General features: G+C 37.4%; 1 long non-coding RNA gene across 3 annotated transcripts; it reads right to left on the reverse strand.

The window, feature by feature from the left end:
* Nucleotides 1–692: 692 nt before the first annotated feature.
* LOC147394394 (uncharacterized) lies at nt 693–23802 on the reverse strand. 3 transcript variants are annotated; one of them, XR_015181281.1, is made up of 5 exons: nt 23452–23802; nt 23186–23302; nt 2181–2497; nt 1300–2088; nt 693–1030 (listed from the first exon to the last, which is right to left on the reverse strand). It is a non-coding gene; the product is annotated as an uncharacterized LOC147394394 (long non-coding RNA). The 3 variants fall into 3 exon arrangements; XR_015181282.1 differs by having other exon boundaries at nt 1681–1813; nt 23452–23801; XR_015181280.1 differs by having other exon boundaries at nt 1681–2088; nt 23452–23798.
* Nucleotides 23803–24480: the final 678 nt, after the last annotated feature.

Here is a 24480-nt window from a genome sequence, read left to right on the forward strand (position 1 = left end):
TTCACTCTTGGTGATAAGTTCATGCATTCTTCATCAGGATTCTTCTAATTATAGTGTATATAGCGTTCAAAATTTCGCCCCACAATTGACATAGGTTACTTCCCATATTTTTCTTTATTGGGGGTATTTTAATCGTCTTTTATTATTCCACTTTTATATTATAGATATCTATCTTGTTCAAGATTTTTGTTTCTTCATGCTTTAGCAACAAGTGAGAATTTCATTATAAAATGTTCATCAATTTTTAATATTTATTCTAACATCCAATTTTTTTTCTTCAAAATGGGATGAACATGAACATTGCAAGCATTTATTGAGAAACCATGCCCTTGATGCCACTACAAAAAAATATGGACATTAGGAACGGTTTATAACCGTTCCTAAGCAACTATGAAATGGTTGATGGACCGTCTTTAATCGAGGCGTCGTTAATGAATTTAAACGGTTAGAAACCGTTCTAGATCTCAAGATTTGGAACGGCTTAAAACCGTATCAAATCTGCATTCATATAACAAAAATAATTACCTTAAGACATCGATTTTAAATCTGATGTCTACCCAAAGTCTGCGACTTTAGACATCGGTTACAAATCGATATCTATAATGGTCATAAACCGATATTTAAAGTTCAAAAATAAAAATAAAAATTAATTTTTAATTTTTAATTTTTTTTCTACACACCTATTACCCGCGGTCAAATTAATTTTCATTTATGTCGTGACCAAAATAGCTGTTATTAGTCAAAAAAATAGAGCACAAGACAATGGAGAAGTAAATTCTTTTGAACTGCATTAATGACACCATTACATTCAGCAGTCACCAAGACCTCAGCCACAATTGCTGCCGCATGACCTGTGGGCTCCTCCGACGCTCTTCGCAGAACAGAAGTTCATGAAGGGGACGTCTATTAGACTCGACGTTCTCTACGTCAACGCTGGTTAAGTGTTTGGCAGTTGTACTTGTTGATTCATCAGCAGCAAGGATACCCTTTCCAGGATTGCCAATGTAGGCAGCGTTGGCAATGAGTTCATCTGCAAGTTGTAGGGGCAAAGAAACAAAAAAATTATTAAAGCTTAAGCTTCAGAAAGACTGGAATTTGAAGAGGGTGTTGCAAATTAGCTGCCTTTTATAAATAAATAGGTGATCTATGATTAATGAGGTACATAAGAATTTGGGTTTTCTTCTTATAATTAATAGGATTATTCATCACTAGATTAAGCAAATTAAAACAAATGTTTGCCCCACTGCAGCTTCACCTCCATAAACTTTTCCAACTAAATTAGATTAGTATTGGTATGACCTTAGTCATAATTGTTGCCACATGACCTGTGGAGCAAGACAGATTTAGTATGGTCTCTTCTACTATGGGTTTCACTTTGGCTATCACTGTTCTCTGTAAACATATAATGTAAATCATTTAGAAGGAAACTCAATTCATGTGAAGAACTTGTTCCACATGAATCAATCACCATGTATCTATCACAATATGAACAGATGTAACTGAAATTAAGTGTAACAACTCAATTAGTCAACAACAACCCTTAGTAATTTGATTTGCTCTTTTGAAACCGTCTCCACCTATTAAATTAAAGGAAAAATAATTTGGATTAGAAGACCTTAAAAGATAGATAATGTGCAGGTGATAGTAGTGTTTTCCTTAGGTTAGTTAGAGAGAGCAGGCCTTTTGAACAATGGTCCAAACAACACTTTCGTTGCAAGGAGGAGTTGTGAGAAAGCCCATGTATCTATAGTAGTTTATCCTGCCTATCTGTATGTGATTTGGGTCAACCACACCCACCACCCTCTCTTCTTCCCTATCATTGAAGTAAATCCATAAATGAACATACAGAGAAGATAAACAAAACAGCATCATTCTTCTAAAAACCAACGAATCGTAAACCATAAGTTCACATAGAAAATCCAATCACTTCTTTCCTTCCTAATACCCAAGTGCATAGCAAAGGGAGTTGTAATCCACTCCATCAAACTTGCCATGGGTGTGTGTGTGGTATTTATATTCAAAATTCAATTTCTTACTTATCAAGGAAAAAAGCAAAGAGATGCAACGAAAAATGACAATGGTTATCACCTTTACTTAAATGGTCCTGGCAACAAAAAATGACAATGGTTATCACCTTTACTTAAATGGTCCTGGCAACGAAAAATGACAATGGTTATCACCTTTACTTAAATGGTCCTGAAGTCCTTGTTGACATGTGTTTACTTCGGCATGCAAATTCACCAAAAAAAAAAAACAATCATTTTAAAGCCAAATAGTCAAGAGATCAGCAATATGATTAACGACGAGAATATGTGTATGTCGTCTGACAGACAGCGGTATAGATCTGACATCTACACACCACAAACCATCATTTGGATACATTTTCTTCCTTCTCATGCTGCAATTTCTTTTTTTCCTTCTTTTGGTGTAATCTGTAAGTCTGACATTTCAATATCCCTGCATCTGTGAATGTGTCTAATCAGAACGCCATATGCACCTGTAGAAATGGAAATGTTCATCTTTAAATCTCAATGCTACGTTGTTTGGAGTCGCCACCATTCTTTTTTGGATATGAGTGTGAATGGACACCCGAATCGATTCTTTTGAAAATAATTTTTTATATGGCATTGTAGTGACTCTCAATATATGTTGATGAATGAACTTGCTCAATGTAAGATGTCCCAATGTATACGAGTACACAACTTTTACATTAGTAAATCTGTGGTGTCATTACTCCCAAGCGAATAAAAGAATTAGTGCTTGATTTGTTACTAACAAGTGTTGATAGAAGATTAAATGCATGATGATAAAACCAAATAAAAACAATACACTAAGCAAACAAAAAACATACATAAATATAATACGATCTTCCTATACATGATTGCAAATGAATGGACATCATTCTATATTTGAAGCAGCATACTAAGAATGATCCCTTGTGCACCTCTATAATAAGAGCTTGTTAGTGTTCTGAAACTTTCCTGTCCAGCTGCAATATGATAACAAATTTGCTCATCAAAGACTTCAGCAGCAAAAGATTATGAGCAAGATTGATAAAATGAAAGAACAGCAGACCAGTGAAATATGTCGATACAGAATTAAAAAGAAAATCATATTCAATTTCATTAGCAAATGCCTTAAAACAAAGAATTAAAAAGAAAACCATATTCAATTTCCTCAAGCATACAAGCTCTCATTATTTGTACAGATTGACAGCAGAAATACAGACAGAAAAACTGAGACAAGTGAAGCTATGTTTCCCCAGTAATCATAGGAAAAAAGTCATGTAATGAGATCATGAAACTACATTTTGAGTACTAGAAATGTTTGGGAGTCACAAGAATATGCAACAAAACTATTTCATGCACCCACTATTTCAAGAGTGATGCTCTTAATGTTTGGGTCTTCTTTACCATCCACGGGTATCATAGTCCCACATTACCTACAAGTTTTGAGAAAAAAGAGAAAACAAAGCAATATAAACTCTTTGTTGATTGAGACCACCATTTGCGCTCACCTATATAATCTGCTGAATATTATCACAAAAAAGGTTACCAACCAACTACTAAACACTTAATAAGCTAATGTTAAGAAGCTAGAGATGAAGATGCTGAATAGATGAGAAAGATAGAAATAGAAATGGATGGAAATGTGAAAATGTAGGAGGGAAAGTCTTGTGCAACAGACAAATAACCCAATTAGTAGGAATGTGCAAGTTGAAGATTCTAAAAGAGCGAGAAGAATACAAGAAAAGATATGGATTGAGGCTGTCCATCAACATGACCGTTGAGATGGTAAGGATTCCCAAGAAAAATGTATCCCTAGGAAAAATTGTATTATCCTTAGAAGATTGGAACTGATCTTGAGGAAATCTGTGTTTCTCCTCAAATCCTAAGAGCCGTGTTGATGGCAAAGGGATTTTCTAAGAATTTGCAAATCTGAATAGTATTGTTCCACATGTCAGACACATGCCGACTCATTTTAGCAAAGAAATCTTTAATTTTTTTTGCATATAATATTTTCAACTATTATTGTTACATTGTTTATATGATTTTGGTGTAGCAGCTTATTCAAATACATTCTTTCTAAATTGCATTGTTAACATGAAGTTAAGTATTCATAAACAATGTCTCTCAACATATGAAACAAATTATACAGATGCCGTCAGATCAGGTTTGTGGGGGTCATTGTGTCTGACACCTCATACTTATGTTAGAAACTGATGTGTAAGTGTCTTAGTTCCATATGTTTATCCCAATTTCAAGCTGATTTTGGGGTAGAGATGCACACAATGTGTGACCTCGGACTTGTAAAACCAGCATCATCAACTCCTGTAACTTCAGACTTGTAAAAAAGAAAAGAAGAAGATGCAAATGACACCAAATAACAATCCTTCTTGCAAATCCAGAGACTAAATATTTTATATGATGAGTCACTGGGAAATCAAGGGGGCCAACATCCTTTGAAGGAACACATATTCTGAAAATTTGTTGCCGAGATACACAAAGAGATAGCATATATAACAAAAAACATGAGAAGAGGGAGCTCTTAAGTACTATGACTTGTTGAGGCTGAAAGCGCCCTCGATCCGTGGGGTGCGCGGATCCGCTTTTGACCCTTGAGGTTTGGTAGTCGCCACCTAGTTATTGTGGTCTAGGAACCAAACTGACTCTAAAATAGATAAAAACTAATCTACTACAGAAAATCTGAATCCGGGGATCATGTTACGGGGTTGGAAGGTGTTAGGCACCAATCCCGCCCGACCATTGCCGGTCTCTACTTATCCCAAATAAATCTACATCGCTAATGACAAACCTAGATTAAAAAATAATTAAAAAAAAAACTTACCTTCGATCTGCAAAAGTGTTATTCCCTCAGATCTGGTGAAAACGGCTCCTTGTACCTTATTCCTTACTTCATTCTATTTCCGATCTGATTTCTGATCTCCGAGGTAAGGTATCTCCTTCTTGGATCTGGGTGCTTCGAATTTGTTGTGGATTTTTGGGATGTTTTTTAGGTTAAAATCAGAGCAGGAGTGTTAGGTAAGGAGTTGAGGCTCCAAAATTAGGATTTTGGAGAGATTGTGGAGGCTTCTTCACCTACTTTTCCTAGGGTTTTTTTTTTATACGAAAATAGGGTGTGGAGGATCTTATTTATAAAGTTTTTAGAAGCATTAGGGTTTGATTAGGGTTTCTTTTAGAGTTTTAATTAGGATTTTGACTTTGGTCTCATGAGATGGACTTAGTCTTTAGGGCTTTGACTTAGGGTTTTGACTTTAGTCTTATGAGATTGACTTAATTAATTTAGATTAGGGTTTTGATTTAGGGTTTTGACTTTAGTCTTATGAGATTGACTTTAATACTTGACTTTAGTCTTACTTAATTGACTTTAATTTTGACTTTAGTCTTATTTGATTGACTTTAATATCTTGACTTTAGTCTTGCTTGATTGAATTTAAATTTTTGGAGAACCCCTCTTTATTATATCTTTAATTCTTTGGACCCCCAAATGGAGGGTCCTTAAAGAAATATCTTTCGAACCATCAACAATTTTGCCTGAAAGCCTGATTGATCAATTTTTTTTGTTAAAATTTTAAAATTAATTTTATTAATGTTTCACTTTACATTATTTAATGATTTATTTATTAATTTCAAAATTTTTAATTATTACAATTGTGAAATTACCATTTTACCCTCGAAGAGGATTTTTTACGTTTTAAGTTGTTTTTCAATGTTCCAGGATATTTTGAAATCAGTTTTTCTTAAGGAATTCAATGGGAATGTTGGTTTTTGTCATTTATGAAGTTTTTTGTATGAAATGATCGTGAACTTTATGAGGGGTATTTTCGTAATTTTATCAAATTTTGTGAAAATTGGTGAAATGATTTATTTGATTTCGATTTGTTATTTTATGTGTTTGAATGAGTTTTCCTAATCGTAACGTAGGCTCTAGGGTTGTTTTGATGTTAGGGATATTTTGGTAATTTAGTCATTTTTAATGATTTTTAACGTGAAGCTTCTTTTTGATCTACAAGATGATGATTTCTATGTTTATGGGGTCGTATTTTCCTAGCGTAGCGTGGTTTCTAAAGTTTTGTCAGTTCGAGATACCTCATCCGGATTTCTGAAACATATCTGGTAACAAAATAAAGCATTGGAATAGACATCCATCATCGGGAACCTTTGCGATCGGGTTGACGACTTGATTAATCAGGCGGATGCAAAAAGGGGTGTCTACAGATACCCCTATTTGGCAGAGGGTTGAAACAAACTAGATAGCAAATCTATTTTGGTAGATAGTGCGATATCCGAATGCCAAAGCTAGGGATAGTTCATTTTGCAGCTTGATTTAGTAATTCGTCGGGGTATTCGGATTCTTGAGCGTAAAACTCTCCCCGAACTAGAAAAATGTCAGGTCCTTAAGCGCAAGCTCTCACTGACAGTGTCAGATCCTTGAATTTTATAAAATTCTCCTTGACTGATGTAACAACTGTGCAAGTGTGTGGGCTAAAAATCTGAGATAGATTTCAAAGAGTTTGAGTTGGAAATGAGTCAAATATGAGCATGAAGTAAATATAAACTGAGCATAATTCCAAGAAAACCCTTGGCGGCATCTGAGCATAATTCCGATAAAACCCTCGGTGGCATCTGAGCATAATTCCAAGAAAACCCTTGGCGGCATCTGAGCATAGTTCCGAGAAAACCCTCGGCGGCATCTGAGCATAGTTCCGAGAAAACCCTCGACGGCATCTGAGCATAGTTCCGAGAAAACCCTCGGCGGCATCTAAGCATAATTCCAAGAAAACCCTTGGCGCTATCTGAGCATAATTCCAAGAAAACCCTTGGCGGCATCTGAGCATAGTTCCGAGAAAACCCTTGGTGGCATCTGAGCATAATTCCAAGAAAACCCTTGGCGGCATCTGAGCATAATTCCAAGAAAACCCTTAGCGGCATCTGAGCATAGTTTCGAGAAAACCCTCGGCGGCATCTGAGCATAATTCCAAGAAAACCCTTGGAGGCATCTGAGCATAATTCCAAGAAAACCCTTGGTGGCATCTGAGCATAATTTCGAGAAAATCCTCGGTGGCATCTGAACATAATTCAAGAAAACCCTTGGCGGCATCTGAGCATAGTTCCGAGAAAACCCTCGGCGGCATCTGAGCATAGTTCCAAGAAAATCCTTGGCGGCATCTGAGCATAATTTCAAGAAAACCCTCGGCGGCATCTGGCTGAGTAAAACTGAGAACAAAGAAATAAATCTGGGAGAGAAACGATTGAAAATGAATCTGGAAAAGAGTGGTTGAATCTGGGAATGAATAGACTTGGGACAGAATGGATGCCCTATCTCCTATGTGAGATTCAGAGTGCATTTGTTTGAACCTCAAGGTTTTATCAAAAAAGTTTTGTGAATTTAAAACCTGAGCTTTTATTTCTTTTGAACCTCAAGGGTTTTTTCGAAAAACTGTGATCAAAAGGGTAGCCTTAAGTTTGGGGTTCCCATTATCTTTAAGGATTAACATTGCTCAAAAACAAAATGTCCCTAGTTTGACGATAAACATGGTATTGGAAATAATTGAACGCATCATAAAGAAAATGACCCTGGTATAAGAAGGAAATTACATATTTAGAGAAAAAAGAAAAATGCCCCTTGTATGAAGGTTTGAAATATTTGATTACCACAAGCGCAATAAAGATCCAACTTTTAATTTTGATTAATTTTATTGAAAATTTTGAGTCAGGCTCAAGAGAACAAAATATTTTATTTTGAGACTCATCATAGAATTCACCATTCTCCCCATTGGTTCACTTGGGGAAGTAAAAATTTTCAGATCGATCGTAGACAAGATACTTGTGGTTTTTGAGTCTATGCCTGGTTTAAGCGAAGTATTGAACTTGATTATTCGGACTTCTGATGTTTCAGCTCGGACCACTCTCAGCTTGGGATTTTCTTCTGTTTTTCTTTTTTATTTGCTCTAACTTTTGCCTAGATCGCCTTTTCAGATTTTCAATCTAGCGAGCTTGCTCTAGCTTTTGCCTAGATCGCCTTTTCAAGTTTTCGATCTAGCGAGCTCTTTCTTTTTTTCTTTGCTCTGATTGTTGCCAAAGTTGTCCTTTCAGATTTTCAACCTTGCGAGCTTGCCTTAATTTTTGCCTAAGTCGCCCTTTTCGGGTTTTCAACTTAGCAGGCCTTATCATTTTTTTATCTTTTTCTTCTCCTCTGAAGTTCTAGAATTACTGTCTGATCATGCTTTGCTACCCTCCTTGACTTTTTCACACGGTACTTAGGAGGACTTTTATAGGTAGGCTTGGGACTAGGCATAAAAAGAAAGGAATTTTGAGGCCAAATGCCCCTTGTGTGGCATTTCATTTAAAAAAATTTCTTGAACTTTCTTCCCCATTTTGGATGATATTTCTTTTTCTTTTGAATTTTTTCTTTTTAGATTTTTCCTTTGTCGAGGAATCTATTTTTTTTTATTTTGATGTGGTCGGGCCTGAAGTAACTTCTCAGGTTGCCTACGTACCCCAAATTTTTGGGATCAGACCAAAATGTAGTTTGGATCTTCCCTCCCCTAGGTTAGGTGATCAGGCTAAGAAATAAAAGGCACAATTTTTCTCTTTTTGAACAGGTTGCAAAGGGGTTGAGAAAGGAGATAAAGAATTAGGTAATAGGAAAATTGATTCGGCCCAAAATGGCCTCCTTAAATGTAGTACCGTTTGATTTGATCAAGGTTGGTTGGTTCTGGTAACTCGATTCCATCATGATCTTGAAGCCTGACAGCTTTTCCTGTTAATATCTCCTTGATGATGTACAGACCTCCCCAATTTGATTTGAACTTCCCTCTAGGATAGGTGTCCGATTCTCTATGAGTACTAAATCTCTGACTTGTAAGTGACGAACCTTGATCTTTTTATCAAATGCACGGGTAACTCTTCTTTGATAAGCTTGCACGTGATACAAAGCTCTCAGTAGTTTTTCTTTAATCAAATTCAATTCTTCATACCGCTGGCGAACCCAATCTGTTTCTGACAACTGACTTTCCAACAAGACCCTCAGAGATGGAATTTCCATTTCAACTGGCAAGACTGCTTCCATGCCATACACTAAGGAGTAGGGAGTAGCTCCAGTAGAGGATCGAATTGAATTTTTATATGCCCATAGTGCAAATGGCAGTTTTTCAGACCAATCTCGATGTGATTAACACATTTTCCTTATGATAGTTTTAAGATTCTTATTAGCTGCTTCGACTGCTCCATTAGTTTGAGGGCGGTAAGAAGATGATTTGTGGTGTGAGATTTTAAACTTTAAACACAAAATAATAACCTCAGCTTTGAAATGTGACCCGTTGTCAGAAATCAGTTTCGAAGGTACCCCGTACCGACTAATGATGTTCGTTTGGATAAATTTTGCAACTCGAGATGCAGTGAGGACAGCATAAGAGGCAGCTTCGACCCACTTAGTAAAATAATTGATAGCAACCAAAATGTATTCATGCCCATTTGATGCTTTAGGCGATATTTTACCAATAATGTCGATTCCCAAAACTGAGAATGACCATGGTGAAGTCAGACCAACTAATCGAGAAGGTGGCACATGTATGAGATTTGCATGTATTTGGTATTTGTGGCAGGTCTTGACCATGTGATGACAATCTGTTTCCATCGTAGGCCAGTAGTACCCTTGTCTCATAATTTTCTTAGCTAACATTTTCCCACTCATGTGAGGGCCGCATTCTCCTGAATGTAGTCCAACCGTTATCTGTTCAGCTTGATCTTCATCGACGCACGACAAATGAATCCCATCATAAGACCTTTTGTACAAACTTCCTGCGCACAGGATGAATTGAGATGATAATCTTAAAAGGGTTTGCCGTTCCTTCCTCGATGTTTTTTCTGGAAATTCTTGTTTTTCCAACACCTTTTTAATATCTGTGTACCACGACTTTCCATCGGGTAGTCGAGTAGCAATATTGATCTGACAACAATATGCAGGTTTGTCTTTGACTTCAACAGTGATCGACCTCAATTCCATGCCAGGGGGTAAATGGATCATTAAAGATAGAGTGGCTAACGAGTCAGCAAATCTATTATCTTCCCTTGACACGTGTTGGAACAGAATAGCTTCAAACTTACTCGCTAAGTTTAACAAATACTCATGATAAGGCTTCAGCTTTTCGTCCCTAGTCTTCCATTCTTCCAATGACTGGTGTATGACCAAAACTGAATCCCCAAAGACTTCGATTTCTGTAATGCCCAGATTCAACGCAGCTTCAAGTCCAGCAATGCATGCCTCATATTCGGCTGTGTTATTGGTGTTAGAGAAAGCTAACTTAATACAATCAGAACGTTACATCCTTCCAGAGAAAACAGGACTGCCCCTATTCCATACCCATTCTAATTGGCGGCTCCATCGAAATACAACTGCCATGTTTGGTTCTGAGGCTCTTCTTTAACATGTAAGATATTCTCATCTGGAAACTGATCAATAGGCCTTGTTCCTTCTACTACCGGGTAATCTGCTAAGTATTCTGCCACAGCTCTTCCCTTGATGGATTTCTGTGTAACGTGTGTGATGTCAAACTCTGATAACAACAATAACCATCGTGCGGTTCTCCCTGTCAGTGCCGATTTCTCAAAAAGATATTTGAGAGGATCCATCCGAGATAACAAGATAATTGAGTGAGATAGCATATAGTATCGAAGTCTCTGAGTAGCCCATACTAGTGCCAAGCAAGTTTTTTCCAGGACTGAATACTTTCGTTCATACTCTAACATCTTCTTACTAATGTAGTAGATAGTCCTTTCTTTGCGAGTATCTTTGTCATACTGTGCCAGCATGCATCCCATAGCTTTATTTGTGACTGACAGATAAAGAAGAAGTGGTTTACCCGGTGTGGGTGGGACCAAAATAGGTGGGTCCAAGAGATACTCCTTGACTTGGTCGAAGGGCTTTTGACATTGCTCATTCCAAACTGTTGGTTCATTCTTCTTGAGAAGCTTGAAAATAGGTTCGCAGACGTTGGTGAGTTGAGCGATGAATCTGCTGACATATTGGATTCTGCCTAAAAAACCTCGAATTTGCTTTTCAGTTTCCGGCGGTGGCATCTCTTGGATAGCTTTAATCTTCACAGGGTCTACTTCGATCCCTCTTTGACTGACCACAAATCCCAACAATTTTCCAGAAGTTACTCCAAACACACATTTCTGCGGGTTGAGACGGAGTTTGTACTTTTGAATCCTTGTGAGAAATTTTTCTAGCGCAACAACATGCCCCAGTCGTTCTTTGGACTTGACTGTCATATCGTCTACATAGACTTCAACTTCCTTGTGTATCATGTCATGTAGTAAAGTCGTGGCTGCTCTTTGATAAGTGGCTCCGGCATTCTTCAGACCAAAAGGCATGACCTTGTAGCAAAAGGTTCCCCACTGTGTGATAAATGACGTCTTTTGCATATCTCGAGGATCCATTTTTTATCTGATTGTACCCCAAAAAACCATCCATGAAGGACAATAAAGCGTGCCCTGCTGTACTATCTACTAGAACGTCTATGTGTGGTAAAGGAAAACTATCTTTGGGCTTGCTTTGTTTAGATCTCTAAAGTCCACACACATCCTGACTTTCCCATCCTTCTTCGGCACCGGGATGACATTGGCAATCCACTCAGGGTATTCTACTACTTCCAAGAATCTAGCGTTAAGCTGCTTCGTAACTTCTTCTTTTATTTTCAGAGTCCATTTCGACTTCATACGTCAAAGTTTCTGTTTAATGGGTCGAGCATCTGGATATAACGGAATCCGATGTTGAACAATGTCTGTGCTTATTCCCAGCATATCCTCATAAGACCACGCGAACACGTCTTTGAACTTTCTGAGCAACTCTAATATCCCTTTGCGTTCATCGGGGGATAATGTGATCCCAATCAGAATCTCTTGAGGATTTTCTTTTGTTCCGAGATTGATAACCTCTACTTCCTCCATTGGAGGTTGAGCCTGACGTTCATTTTCTTGTTCAAGTAATTTGATTATCTCGGGGGGAGGTTCTTCGTCAGAAGATTCTCCCTCTGAAGTTAGATTATTAGTTAAGTTATTATTGCGCTCGGGGTAATCAAGAATTTCTTTCATTTCATTAAAAGGAGATGGGGTAACACGACTCATTGCCGACTTGACAGACTCACTAAACTTAGCAGAAATAATGGACTTACTTGACTCAGCAGAAACAAATGACTCATCTGGCATGTCAGACTGAACAAGACTAAGGGGACTGACAGACCCAGTCTTGACATGCAATACAGGACTAATTACATGATAGCTAGAGAGACACCCTACAGCGGGTTTGATTGCAGACTGAGGATTTGAGATCCCCTTCTCAGTTGACAACACCAAGATACTGTGATCTTTAATGAATAACTGGTCGATGTTGAGGGAGTCTAGATTGAACTGCTAGTCTTCAATTTTCTTCTCTTCAGCTTCTGTGCTTGCTTCCTCTTCAGGCCAATCCATACCAAAGAAGATCTCAAACCTCGGCAGACGAGTACTTGTGATGTGGTCAATGAATGGCTCGGGAAACCCACAGCAACAGAAATCTTCTCCTTCCTTCACGAAATAGCCATTAAGGGTCTTACGATAAGGCTTCATTTTGATGAGATTCGTAGTGCGTCTTTGCCTTTTTGTAATTGCCTTGTCTCGCTTTGTCTTCCAGTATTGGGCCCAATCTTCATTAGTAGGCTTATATCCTAGCCCGAATGTGCCGATAACCTCTTTAATCACTGGTGCCTCTTTAATACCTTGCTGCTTGTGACCTAAGCCCATACCAGGGAAAAATCTCATGTTCTTGAATATATTGGCCATGTTGCAGTTAGAAGTATTTTCCATTGGAAAATATTCTTTCATGGCTTGATCCCAATGGACTGAGCATATCTTTTCAAACTCGAACCCACTGAGCTCTACTCCTTGTTGTTCTGGCTGAATCTCAAGCAATGGCTCATCCTTAGCTTCAGTACTGTTTATAATCCCTACAATTTCAGCATCTCCATGGAGTGTAATTACTAGCCCATCCTTGATAAACTTGACCTTCTGGTGCAGCGTGGAAGGTATGGCTTTGATTTGGTATAGCCACGATCTTCCTAATAACAGATTAAATGAGGACTGGATGTCTATGACCTGAAATTCTACCAGAAATTCAGCTATGCCAGTGGACAATCGAAGGTGCAGAATTCCCAATACATCTCTTTTGGTGTTATCATAGGCCCCAACCCCTTGATTAGTGGGCTTGAGATCTTCAGTTTTAAACCCAAGGCAAGTGGCGGTTTTCAAAGGGCAAACATTCAATGCACTCCCATTATCGATCAATACCAGAGGTACCCTCATCCCGTTACAGTCAACTGTGATGTGCAATGGCTTAGTGTGGCTTGCTCCTTCCTTTGGGAGATCGAAGTCTGAGAAGGATAAGATATTCTCCACATAAGTTGCCCCTACTATGTTGGCCAGCTGATCTGGAGAAGTATCAAGAGAGACTTGGACTGTATTTAATGTTTTGAGAACAGCCTCCCTATGGGCAGTGGAAGCCATAAGTAAACCCAGACTGAGATATTGGCTCCTAATTTCTTCAATTGCTTGATCACGGAGTTATCTTCTTCAATATTTTTTGTGATAGGATATTCTTTTTCTTTTCTTGCCAAAGCTGTCGGATTATCAACACAGATTTCTTGTGGCTTAAAAACTCTTCCCCCTCGAGTTATGTGTCTAACTTCATCACAGGAGAGAGGATAAGGTTCATCTTCTTTAGTCAGCAAATATGGATCTTCATCTGTCAAAGGTACGGGGCCTTTTAAGTTCATCTGGGCCAACAAGTAACTAGTGAATGCGGGGCTACTGTATCGAGGCGGGGATAAACAATACGTATCATCTGAGGTTAAATCAAATGGTTCACAATTTGTAGTGAAAACCTCATCAGTGAAGGCTATCCCGGCAAGGGGGTAACTAGGCGGTTTGGCTTGAATGGGATGGATAAGAAAGACAGGATCGAATGGCAATAGTGTGTGAGAAACCATGTTCAAAGTTGGTGGAGGTTGATAGGTAGGTAGTGGATTAGTGGTGACATTCGGTGGGCTAGGGATTGTGACCTTTTTGTTGTCGATCAGGTTTTGAATGGCATAGCGTAAGGTAATACATCGATCCCTGTGATGGCCAGGATTTTGATGAAACTCACAGAACAAGTTAGAATTGTGTCCAGCTGGCAAGGGATTAGGTAAAGGTCGGGGTTGGATAGGGGTAAGAAGTCCTTTTTTCACCAATTTGTGAAAAGTTACAGTGAGACTCATCCCTAGATTGGTAAATTGATGCGGAGTTCGAGGTTGACTTGGGTGAGCCTGGTTATTAGTTCGGACTGGGGGTTGAGCTGGGATAGCTGACGTGTTGGCTATATAGACATGGTTGGTGCTAGGTTTAGAAACATAGGATTTCTTAAGCTTGTTATCTGAAGAGTTAGAGAGGATCCCAGAGGCAAAAACGTCCTCAAGTTGGCTTCGGCTTGTAACAAAGACTCGAAAGTAGGGAGATATTGGGCCACTAAGTGCTGAGCATATCCTTGTGAGGGGTTCTTTAAGATGATCACTACTTGTTCCTTTTTCGAAGGTCTATCCCACATTTGGGCAGCCTTAGCCCTCCAGCGACCAATGAAATCAGTGAATGTCTCCCCATTCTTCTGTTTAGTTGCTTTCAAATCCCTTCTTGAGGTCTCAATCTCGGTACTGTACTTATATTGATGCTAGAAAGCCTTTGACATATTCTCCCAGGTGCCCACAGTAACTGGATCTTGAGACATTAGCCAACGTAGTGCTGATCTTGATAAAGTTCTCTGAAATAACAATGTCATATGTTCGTCGCTGAGCCCTATAGTGCGCATGTTAGTAACATACACCTTAAGATGTGTTTTTGCACACCCTATACCACTAAACTTATCCATTTTCGGCATTACAAACTTCTTTGGCAAATGGATTCTGGGGATGCGGTTCAAAGCTTCAATGCCTGCTGCAATTTCATCGATACCCTTTATACTCTTCATAGCTGATTCTAACTGAGACATTCTGTTAGCTAACATTGGGTTCTCATCAACATATTCTTCATCTCCATCGAGTTCAAAGACTTCATGTGGACGTCTCTCTTCTACTTTCTTTCCTTTTGGATCATTTAGGAGATTGCCCGTTGATTCCGAGGTCTGTTCTAGCACTTCCACTTTGCCTTTTATACTGTTGATATCGTTGGCAAAGGCTGCCAATATCTTACGAATCTCTGTAAGTTCAGATTCTGAATCCATCTGTGTTTGCTAACTTGGTACTGTAGCTCGTTCTAACCGATTGGACCTACGACTCCAACTAGGAGGTGGACGCTTGAGTTTGGGCGCAATGATAATCCTATATGACCCCATCAAAGGTAAATTTAGTCAATTTCAGTATTACCCTCCTGATAACATTTTAAGGAATCATTTCATTGAGGTTTGTGCACCAATCCATTAATCCATTCATTCAAAGAAGAAATCAATATTTATTTGAAAGAAAAATAGCTTTATTGAAAATGATTGACAAATAAATGTTCTTATTAAAAACATCTTTCAACAAATTTGACTTGAACTATTTTTACATGGACGCTTGGCTTTGTCTTGATGGTCATCAGGATTACTGTCAGGCTTGACCCTCTTGGCTCTAACAACTGGCTCTTTGAATTCTGCTGGTCCGTCTGGATACCCTAAGGTGCGCCTGTTCCAAGCTTTCTCAATGAGGTGTACTAACTTTTCAGTCAAAGGCTCGGGGGGAAAGAAGGCTTTGTGCTGAGGTAAAGATAACTCTGTAGGTACGTCGTATTGTTCTGGGACCAGATTAGGATGGTAAAAAGATGTTTCTTCTAAACCAATTAGACGGACATAGTAAGATCCTTTGGTTCCTACAACAGGGGGGTCAGTCATCCACCAAGGACAACTAAAACCAATATGACAGGCAAGGCGAGAGTCTAACCATTTGCTCCAAGCTTTGACTGAGTTGTGACGCACTAACAGGTTTCTCTTGGAAAAGTGTTCTGGCCCATATTCGAGGTTTGAGGGAACATCTACAATTTTGAGGCGATCACAAAGCCACATATAGAGTAAGTAGGGACTTCCTTTGAAGCTTTCCTGCTCACCATTTTTTATGGCATCTAAACCTGAGAAAGTTTCAGCTAGGATGAGAGGTACAGGGTTGGCTCTCCTTGAGAGTTGTGAGGCTATATCTATGAAGGACTCAGGGATAGTTTGGCCATCACTATTGGATGTCAGCATGTATTGGGCTAAGATTCCTAGGCACAATCGATAATCTCTAGTAGCTCGCCAGGCTTCAGGTTTTACATTGATAAGGTGACTACGGGAGCGATACGGGCCCAATAAAGGTACTAAGTCCAATCTCCCGTTATGAACTAAGGCCTTGGCTTCTTCCTTGGAAATGTTTAGTCCTGTGGCGAGTTCACCAGAATATCCGGTCTTCAATAAGGGCCTGACTAGAGGTCCTGAAGTGGATATGCTCATGATGCCACAATAATCCTCGTGAGTGGGGCACAAGTGCATATACCCCATATGGAATATATGAAGGTGGGGGGTTCCATCTCTTAGCCATAGTGCGTAAGAGGTTCCAGTCTATCTCAAATTCGTGGAAGTAGAGGGCACTCCTCAACATGAATCTCCCAAAATTGATCTTCTCTACTGGGTGCATTCCTATGACGGTTGTTTTGACTAACTGATCGATTGGGTCATTGCCTGCGACTAGCATCCTGGTTTGACACAAAAGGATATTTTAGTACTCTTCCAAGGTCCGTGTAAATATCAATTTTCTCCTTATTTTCTTTTAGCAAACATTTTCCTTTCAGAAAACCTTGTTCTTATGGAAAACATTTTTGGAAAATATTTTTTCTTGAAAAACATTTTTTCAAAGAACACTTCTTTTGGAAAACATTCTTTTCTGGAAAATAGTTTCTTTCTATAGACTATTTTTCTTTGAGAATTCAATTTCCATTTTGATTCAAATGGCCCGGTCCACCATGATTGTTGGATCGGGATGGACTGGGTCATTATTGTAAAAGCATGAATTCTTTATTGGGTCGGTGCACCCACTTTAATTTTCAAAAACACCATTTTTGATCCTTGAGAACAATCATGCACTCTGACCTCATCATCCACATCATTCACAACAATCACAAGGTCTCATAAGATTCCATTCACTGAACAACCCGAGAACACCCACAATAAGTTCGAGTCGTGACCTACAGGGAAGGTTTCTAGACTCTAAGCTTACTACGTGCAATGCATTTTTATCTGGCCACCCTTGCCCAAGCACACCTATATACCTTTCGATACGTGGTGACTTGGTTTAATATACCGTTTAGGTGATAATCTAAAACCTCAATTCACTTCTCTAAAGCCAATAATAGCCAGTTTGATCTCCAGTTGAGAGGTGGCGCACAATGCTGAGCAAGGGCCCACTTAAATACCTCTTGTCTAGAATAGACGTAGTCTATCCCCCTCGTACAATAGGGTACAGCGGGGCATGATCTTGCTTAGGCACCGGTTTTGACCAAGAAGTGCAATTGATATACTTAGATTACCTTTTATACCTACGGGTACGAGTCAAGAGTTGTAGCTTTCATAAATGGTTTGGCATCCCACAAAGGGACCGACCACGTACTAGTACTACGTTGGCAATCGGGACATGTGACTGTGTGGCTTACAATAAGTCAAAGGCTCAGGTCGCTCCAGCCTGGGTGCATCAATATATCTCTTAGAATCACCTGATCAGACGGTATTGATGCCCCAGTTTGATATACCCTAAGGTACGTGACTGGAGTTGTGGTTTTCATGAATAACGTCGCATTTCCGAAGAGATCGGACAACGCACTAGTGCCACGTTGGCTAAAGGGGATGTGTAAGTGAGTAAAACAGTAAACGTGCATGTGGTGTGTGCAAAACAGGGTGGGGTGTGCCCGGGGCCTTTTCAAACAAGTGGGCCCATGGGTCCAATCCAATCAATCATTACAACATGAATCGCATGAATATTTAATTAACACCATTCTAATCACATAGATATTTAATCAAGATCAGTAGCATTTGAAATACATGATTAAAAAATAAACATACCAAGCACATATCTGTATTAAAACAAACATTTAATCCGGCACATTTCTTTATGTGTTTCAATCAAGGGTCATTTTGGATGGTCCAGAACAATTCAAAATTTCAAGGCACATTGGATCGAAGATAAATGGATAATCGCTAGCATGGAGACTTTAAAATCAAATAATACCTTTCCCTTTTTTTTTTTTTTTTTTTTTTTAAATCCTAAAAATTTAACCCATAAGTGGATCGTTATTGACACGTGAACTTTTGCTAGTGTCACCCCAATTTCCATGTAAATCAACGACTAATTATCATAATCAAAATGTCGTTAGCATCATTGGTGTGTGGGTAACACTCACAAAGAATCCATAGTTATTTTTTATTCAACCAAAGTGCGGGCTGTTAATCTTAATTCTTAAAAAACAAGAAAGAAGAAAAAAAAAACAAAAAAAAAACACATCATCTAGTCGGCGAACTCGACTCGTAAAACAGCAAAGTAAAACCGAGTCTCCTTACCCATTTAATGTTTTAAAAAAATAATCGGTGTAAATTCCGCATTTAATTTCATCCAAAGCAACAAATGTATCCATAGAATCTGACTGAGATGAAACAACTGATCGATAAAATCAGCAGTGTTTTTTTTTTTTTTTTAAGCAAAACATTGGTAAGTTCTTTTGAAACTCAAACACAGCCGATCGGTGAAGTGTGGATTCTAATATTCTATGAGCACCAACGATTAAAAAAAAACAGCAAGTTGATTAGAGAGATTCGCAAAGTTTCTCAAAACTAACATCAATAAACGATTTTCAGATTCAAACAATCATGCAACTTGATCGAATGAAGCAACGAGAACCATCGATCGAGCTGATTTTCGAACTTAAAAAATCTTTCAGACACTATTACGAATTGATTGGGATTTGATCTAGCCTTCCTAATTTCAAACTTTTAACGATTTAATCCAGTTAAACTCGAAATTTTCTTCGACAGCAAGAAACGAAATCGGTTTCATTTATTTTCTTTTACAAAATCGTTTAAGTTATATTTGATTTCCAAATGGAGAGGACGATTTAAAGCAGGAGGAAACGAAGATTTCGGTAGAAATTCAAGTCAGTTTGGATTGACTTCCAACTGATCAACTGAGAGGCCGAACTGGTCTCTGTTGAAACAACGATGAAACCAACATTTTCTCTTTGGAGAAGACGATGTGAGAATATAAAAAATTATATTTTACTTACTACACACCATCCCATATTCTCAAACGCCATTCTTAAGTTGGTGTGTAAGCCGAAAATTAATGCTATTATTCACGACACACCAACCCAAATTGCTTACAGAACCTTAAACCAAAACAATAATTTTTTTTTTTTTTTTAAATTCCACTTGCTGTCAACGGACAGCATTACTTTCCTAACCCAAAAATTTATTTACTTGAAAAACTAATTACTCTTTTTTTTTTTGAAAAACTAAAAATTAAATAAAAAATAAAAGATGTTGTTGAGGAATACATCGCACATCGGCCATCAAATAAAAAAAAAACGTTGACGTTCCTAACAACAATTATTTTTATGAATTTTTTTTTTTTTAAGGAAAATGGTCAAATACCAAATCAAGCACATACCTAAATTTTTAATTGAAATATAATTACATGTGTAAAAAAAAACATGGTCCAAAAACCATTATCTCATCCTCAATAAAATTATTCCTTTGAAATCTTGCATTATTTAGGGTCATTCAGAATGACTTTCGATTGAACCATAAAAAAATGATATACCAGATTAGGATATTCAAAATTGAATCACATGATCTATAACTAAGCCAAAAGAATAAAGAAAAACATAAAAAAATAAAACACAATAAACAAATAATCAACTAACTAAAAATCAAATAAAAAAGGTCCTACTAGCGACGTATCCCATACTCGGGGCTTTTCAAGTTTGATCCTCAATGTCCCCAGTGGAGTCGCCACTGAAAGTACCCTCGATCCGCGGTGTGCGCGGATCCACTTTTGACCCTTGAGGTTTGGGAGTCGTCACCTAGTTATTGTGGTCTAGGAACCAAATTGACTCTAAAATGGATAAAAACTAATCTATTACAGAAAATCTGAATCCGGAGATCATGTTACGGGATTGGAAGGTGTTAGGCACCAACCCCGCCCGACCATTACCGGTCTCTACTTATCCCAAATAAATCTACATCACTAATGACAAACCTAGATTAAAAAATAATAATAAAAAAAAAGCTTACCTTCGATCTGCAAAAGTGCTATTCCCTCAGATCTGGTGAAAACGGCTCTTTGTACCGTATTCCTTACTTCGTTCTATCTCCGAATCTGATTTCTGATCTCTGAGGTAAGGTATCTCCTTCTTGGATCTGGGTGCTTCGAATTTGTTGTAGATTTTTGGGACATTTTTGAGAGGTTTTTGGGTGTTTTTTAGGCTAAAATCAGAGCAGGGGTGTTAGGTAAGGAGTTGAGGCTCCAAAATCAGAGCAGGGGAGAGGTTGTGGAGGCTTCTTCACCTACTTTTCCTAGGATTTTTTTTTAATACGAAAATAGGGTGTGGAGGCTCCTATTTATAAAGTTTTTAGAAGCATTAGGGTTTAATTAGGGTTTCTTTTAGAGTTTTAATTAGGGTTTTGACTTTGGTCTCATGAGATGGACTTAGTCTTTAGGGCTTTGACTTAGGATTTTGACTTTAGTCTTATGAGATTGACTTGATTAGTTTAGATTAGGGTTTTGATTTAGGGTTTTGACTTTAGTCTTATGAGATTGACTTAATTAATTTAGATTAGGATTTTGATTTAGGGTTTTGACTTTAGTCTTATGAGATTGACTTTAATACTTGACTTTAGTCTTACTTAATTGACTTTAATTTTGACTTTAGTCTTATTTGATTGACTTTAATATCTTGACTTTAGTCTTGCTTGATTGAATTTAAATTTTTGGAGAACCCCTCTCTATTATATATTTAATTCTTTGGACCCCCAAATGGAGGGTCCTTAAAGAAATATCTTGCGAACCATCAACAATTTTGCCTGAAAGCCTGATTGATCGATTTTTTTTGTTCAAATTTTAAAATTAATTTTATTAATGTTTCACTTTAAATTATTTAATGATTTATTTATGAATTTCAAAATTTTTAATTATTACAATTGTGAAATTACCATTTTGCCCTTGGAGAGGATTTTTTACGTTTTAAGTTATTTTTCAACGTTCCAGGATGTTTTGGAATCAGTTTTTCTTAAGGAATTCAATGGGAATGTTGGTTTTTGTCATTTATGAAGTTTTTTGTATGAAATGGTCGTGAACTTTATGAGGGGTATTTTCGTAATTTTGTCAAATTTTGTGAAAATTGGTGAAATGATTTATTTGATTTCGATTTGTTATTTTATGTGTTTGAATGAGTTTCCCTAATCATAACGTAGGCTCTAGGGTTGTTTTGATGTTAGGGATATTTTGGTAATTTTGTCATTTTTAATGATTTTTAACGTGAAACTTCTTTTTGATCTGCAAGAAGATGATTTCTATGTTTATGGGGTCGTATTTTCCTAGCGTAGCATGGTTTCTAAAGTTTTGTCAGTTCGAGATACCTCATCCGGATTTCTGAAACATATCTGGTAATAAAATAAAGCATTGTTGATCAATTGGAGAAATCAATTACTATAAATGTTATTACTTTCAAAGTTTTGAAAATTCAAAAGTGACTCGGTGTCCTAAATAGAGACATGGCATTGGGGTAGATTAATGAAGAGGCAACACCTACTCTTTGAATTGGGTAAAATTGAGTCTTAGAGTTGGCTTTTTATGATGGTATTCAGTACCAACCTTACAAAGTCGATTTTCGTGAGAGTTTTAGATGCATGGGTAGAAATTCTATAAATACCAAGAACCCCCTTTGTACTTGAAGAGACTCAATATTCTGTTGAATGGAAGTTATATTTATTGAGTTATTCTCTCTCACTCTCTCATTTATTTTAGTATGGTGTTCAACAAGGATATGATTTTTACATGCAATTTCTCTAGAGGTGTATCGTACAAACAGTTAAAGCATTGTTGGGATTTCTATTTGAATTTGTATGACACTAGGAGGAATAAGACACTATTGTTCTTCATTGTGTTACAGAACAATTGGTATCAGAGCTATGTCCCATGAAAAATGGTTGTAGAGCTGTTTCCAACCGTTATAACTTACACCCACAAATCCTAGCATAATTAATCGTAAATGATCCACATGAACCAAAAAGCTTCCGTCTTCCAATGGATTTCATGACTCTTTCAATACTTGGTTGGTCATGACAGTACTTGCCTTACCGAAATCGATCTAAAGTTGGCATAACAGCAAATTGGAGCCACAGCTAGCTAGCCAGACCACAGCTTTCTCTTAGAAGAAAATTATTGGCTCTCAAAACCAATTAGAGGGATTTGTAATCGGTCTTCCATTAGATACACTACTCAGACATTTGAGCATCCAAAATTGCTTAGGGAGATTGTAAAACCTACACCAATCTCCCTGCATTCGTGACTCTCTCTATGTTAATTAGCCTCGTAATCTATGACCGATACTTTGTGCTAGCAACAAGAAGATTCAAAAAAAAATCCATGAGGAATCACTTTCTTACAAAGTATGGAAATTGAAAAAAAATAAATTATAGCTAAACAAGCAGGCAAAGGCAGGGTTTAGAGCCTAGGTCTATGGTAACATACAAGACTTTACTACCTCACCAAGTCTCAAAAAGTTTACAATTTCAAGATATAAGATTTCTTACCACAACAACATCAAGCCTGATATTTCTACTCCAAAACTGAAGTAATGTAGTCAAATTTTGGTGTTGAGACTTGAGAGATCCCCTAAGAGCATCAAATTCAAGTAAAAATCTAAAAATAAATAAATCTAGCAATCAATAAATTAAACTAGAGCACGAAAAAATATCGAGATTTGTAATTGTGGCTTAAATACCATATTCAGAACCCAAATCGTATTGAAATTTGTAAAAGAAAATAGCTCCAGATTGAATTAGCTCAAAGAAAAAATAAATCGAGAATTTGAAGTTACATTACCTATAAACAAATTTCAAAAGTAAGCAAACTTGTTAACCAACCAACTACTCCAAAAGTCCGATCTGTTGAAGAGGGGTAGAACTACACTACAAACGAATCGCATTTCTCACAGTCGAGCTAGAATAAATCGAAGAGACAGAGAATTAGTCAGAATTATTGAACAAACATCATCGATAAGTGAAATTAGGGTTTCAGGTTTCAAACCAACCAACAATTGTGATTATGCTGTAAATTTCCTGAAGATAGGAGTAATGAAAGCGAGATACCTGATTTCAAATTGGATTTTGAGGGAGCTTCATTAGGGTTTGAGAAACAAAGATCAAGCATGGTTTGAAATCGAAGATGAGAGATAGTTAGGGTTTTGTGAGGACCAGAAACGAGATTCGTAAGGATTTGAGAAGCAAACTTTGAAATCAAAAATAGGAGAAATAGATTTACAGTAGAAAATTTAGAGAAATCGAAGATGCAAATTTTGTCCAGCTTTAGGTTCATTCTGTCATACTATTCTGTTCGTTCCTGTGAGATTAGAACATTTATCTCGATGTTGCTAATCTAGAGAAATGGTTTTCTTTAGAGAAACGGGTTAAAGCCGTTTGCAATCAAAAAATGGCTGAACACCGTTTTAAGATGTCATTTCTAATTGCGCATTTTCTTGTAGTGCCGTTCTTTTGTTTGGCTTCATTTTTTAATTTTAATTTTATTAAGTAATGATATGTAGACTCCCATCCATAAATAAAATTCTTGAAAAGTAGACACCAAAATTCCTTGTGAATAGACTGATAAATAATTGAATGGAGGAACAAGAGTCGCTTACAGATCCTAAATTTTGGGATAAGGGCTTTGATGACAACAAAACAATAGTTGTTTGTTACAATAATTGGGGATGAGTATGCATGTTGTGGGGACAGTTTGACCTTCCATAAAGTACTAGTGTCTGTATTACATGCATATATTCCTATTAAATAAACTACTTAATGCAAGAACCCTTTATGAAGTGTTGACTTCTTGACAAAAGGCTGTGCAAGATTTCATTTTAGCTCTTAAGTTAATCTTACTTGAGACTTCATTAGTTAGTCCCATAGAAAAATTTATCAGTGATGATATGTGAGTAAGATGAGAGCACCAAGTTTGTTGGAAGATTCAAGGTCATTGACAAAGGTATGAAGAATTGGTGCCTCATTAGGAGGCTTTTCTGTATAAAAATACGAGATCAGTCAAGTGTACACAAGTGTGATCTAAGCTTCACCTAGGCACACCATTGGGATCACTAATGTTACATTTTCTCTAATTATTAA

The sequence above is a fragment of the Akebia trifoliata genome, chromosome 9 (assembly GCF_017979445.1).
Source record: "Akebia trifoliata isolate Shusen 1 chromosome 9, ASM1797944v1, whole genome shotgun sequence".
Taxonomy (NCBI): Eukaryota; Viridiplantae; Streptophyta; class Magnoliopsida; order Ranunculales; family Lardizabalaceae; genus Akebia; species Akebia trifoliata.